This window comes from Phyllopteryx taeniolatus, chromosome 13, assembly GCF_024500385.1.
Source record: "Phyllopteryx taeniolatus isolate TA_2022b chromosome 13, UOR_Ptae_1.2, whole genome shotgun sequence".
In the NCBI taxonomy this organism is placed as follows: domain Eukaryota; kingdom Metazoa; phylum Chordata; class Actinopteri; order Syngnathiformes; family Syngnathidae; genus Phyllopteryx; species Phyllopteryx taeniolatus.
The window spans coordinates 19,595,926-19,599,416 of NC_084514.1; positions in this window are offsets into that span (position 1 = coordinate 19,595,926).

The following is a 3,491-nucleotide window of genomic DNA, read 5'->3' on the forward strand; positions in this document are numbered from 1 at the left end:
TCTCCTGCTGCAACACGCTGCAGCCGTACCGCGAAAGCCACACAGAAAGAATTAGAGCGCACAAAAGGCCTTTGAGTCACGTCAGCGGGTTTATTAAATCAACAGCTCGCCAAGCGATTGTGTGTGTGTGTGTGTGTGTGTAGTGTAGTGTGTGTGTGTGTGTACGTGGGTCCTGATTGAAACCAAAAACAAAGATGCTACGCTATGTTACATGACTTAATAGCTAAATGCCTGATGTAAATGTGGTGGTTTGTTTGTCACAGAAAATTTCCGACACACTTTATTTTTTTATTGGGCAATTAAAAGATGCTAGTAGAGAACAACAAGTGAAATTATCACAAAATCCAGCACGCATGTTCATCATGACAGGGTGCACGAAAATCAAGAACCTACGCTGTGGAACATGAAGGTAGTTGACCATTTTTATTTGCCATGAAACACAATACGGCCCCAAGTCAGATTTAAAAAAAATAAAAAATAAATAAACAAAAATCAGCATCCAGCACTAGCGCATCCAATTGTCACAAAATTCAGCACGTTCATCAAGACAGGAAGCACGAAAATTGACACAGAAACCTCTGCTGTGAAACACAGGTAGTCAGCCATTTTGACTCACCATGAAACACGACACATCGTCTGGAGCAATAGAAAATGTTTGCATCCAGCACCAGTGTGTACGAGTATGACAAAATCCGGCATGTGGATCCACCATGAAAGGACACGCGCAAATCAATTGAGAACATACACTGTAAGATGCTCAAGTAGTCTGCCATTTTGATTCATCATGAAACGCAAACCGCCCCAGAGATTCAAAAAAATATTAGTATCCGGCAACAGTGAAACAGATTCATCACAAAAACCAGCATGCATGTTCAGGATACAGGACAAGATATACAAAAATCAATGGAGAACATACACGGTGAAGCACACACGTTGCTGGCCATCTTGACTTGCAATGAAACACGATATCCCTCAAAGAGTTTGAAAATATGTTAGTTTTTGTTTTGTTTTTTTGCCGGTCTGGAACGGATTAATGTCAGCTCCTTTCATTGTAATGGGGTATGATTATTTAGGATAAGAGTCAAAGCACCACCCTGTAAATGAATGTGTTTTTTTGGTTTTATGTACAACTCGCTGAATTATCCCCCAGAAATGTCGTTCCAATTCTGCGTGGAACGCCTTAAGCGTACACGCTCATCCATATGTTTCGCAGCTTTTATTTACCTTCCGCAAGGGAGCGGGCTCCTGAAATGAACACCTTGCCCAAACCTGTTGGCGTATAAAGTGTCGACGTTGGCGACCCCCATTATGCATCGGGCCCGCCTTTGTGGCGCCACGCCAAAAGCCGCCGCAGCACCCCCGCCGTCGGCCGCCGCCTCGCCTTCCCGTCCGTAAAGGAGATGGAAGGGCCAGATAACAAATATACATTAGCGGACAATTAGACACACAAGAAGTAAAGTTGGACCATATGGACCCCGAGGGGCCCGCTAGCCCGAGTCAACACTTCTCCTCCGCAATGTTTAAGTCTTACATAATGGCCCTACCCCCAGAGCACCAATGCAGAGAGCAGCTCAGGCTCAAAACAAACAGTGGTTTACTTCTTTTTACACTTGTATGACACCTAAAGTCCCTGTAAGGTAAAAATAATGTCAATTTCACACAAACACAGAGAAGTGTTGTTAACAAGCCTGCCAAATTTGAATGATCGAAAAACATTGACAAGTGGATAGTGGATCTGTGGCGTGGGGCGGAAACTGAAGATCTCCAAAACCATCACTTTTCAGGAACGAGCCCCCGCCCCCCCATCCCCGCCAAAAAAAACAATGAAATTTTGTTGAGCCATTAACATCGCATTGTCAAACAGAGCAAGCCATGTTCAACTTTATATTGGTCAATAATTTGTTAAAAACATTCCTACATGGGGATTGACCAATGGTGGCAATATGTAACATAAGTAGGTATCGGTCCGATACGGCCTTATTTCAAGGTATCGGGTACTCGTGAAGGCTGCTGATGCCAGGGACCGATAAGGCAAAAATAAAATGAAAATGGTTTCCATTTCTGGAATGACCCGCATAACAGTCCAGATTGCGGCACGTTAGCACCACAACGGTTATAGCGAAGCGACAACACAGCAAGGAGATCTGGTTCCGGACATTCTTGCCCCCTCACCCACCCCCAAACCCGCCCTTCACTAACATCCCGCGCCGACAACAGTGCCGTCTGGCGCGCATCGTGGAAGCGCTCAATTACATAACTTAAGACTTTCATTAGGCTGCGCGCTCCATTGAGCTCTCTGGGAAAGCTCCAGATGTGACTTCATGAAGGGGACTCTCTGTGCAGAGTGTTCCGCTACAAGAAGACCCCCCCCCCACCACCACCACCACCACCAAACAGCCCCCACACCCACCCTCTCTCTTTCCAAACTCCATCCATGCAGCTGTAAGCACTCAGGGGAGAGTGGATGGATGGGAGGGTGGATGATGAACGGGAAGGCCGAGAGCTTTATTAAAAACAAACAAAACAAAAAAATAAATAAATAAAACTCACCCTCCTTCTTATTGCTCTTCAAAACCAGTTCCAGCCCCACCCGGAGCACCCCCACCCTCTTTGCCTCTCCCCTCCCATAGGCCTCCTAAAGTGGGCCAATAAGTCTTTCGGCATGTGCTCCAGTTGTCAGGCCGAGGTGGCCGACGAGACAGGCGGCAGGAAGTGGGAAGCGGCCCAGGAGACGCTCTGTGAGGGGCCGCCCGGGTAAACAAGACCCCCACCGTCACGAAGACCCCACCTCCACCCACACACCACAACCGCCAACTGAACTCTCCCCCTTTCAGCCAGCGCACACGTTTACAGGTGCCGCATGAGCAATATGGAGATTAACACAACACTCTTTTCTACGATTTCGTGGTCTGAGCAAGCGTGAATTCAGATTGGCTTTCTGCCACCAAATTGTCGGTCCGCCAAGCGTATTTCCAAGAACACACCGTGCCAGGCGTTCCGGCGCAGCGAGCCTTGCGCTTGCACAAAAATGTTTTTAAAAAATAAATACATAAATAAATCAGGATCCGCCGGCATTTGCGCCCCGCCGCAGATGTGCCTTCTACACAAAATAGAGCCCGCAATATAAATGACGTCCATTAGTCGATTCGATTACCATCACGTGTCAATCAACCCCTAATAAGCGTACTGCAATGTGAGGGATCTTAATATCAATATACCAACATAAGTTTCAGCTCAGTCGGTAGGGTTTTAAGAGTTTTTAAACGCTTGTTTTTCCCCGGGGGTCACTGTACAGTGCAAATCTGTTACTTTCGTTCCCTTCGAAGGTAAAGGCATAAAGTTTGCTAGTGCAATTAAAGTGAATCACGACTGGACGGCTGGTGGAAACTGCTGTGGAAACACTGACTCACACCACTACAGGGACGTCGAGTCCAGCTGGCTCAAGACCTTAATTTCTAAAACATGTTCACCGTTACGGCACCGAACGCAGC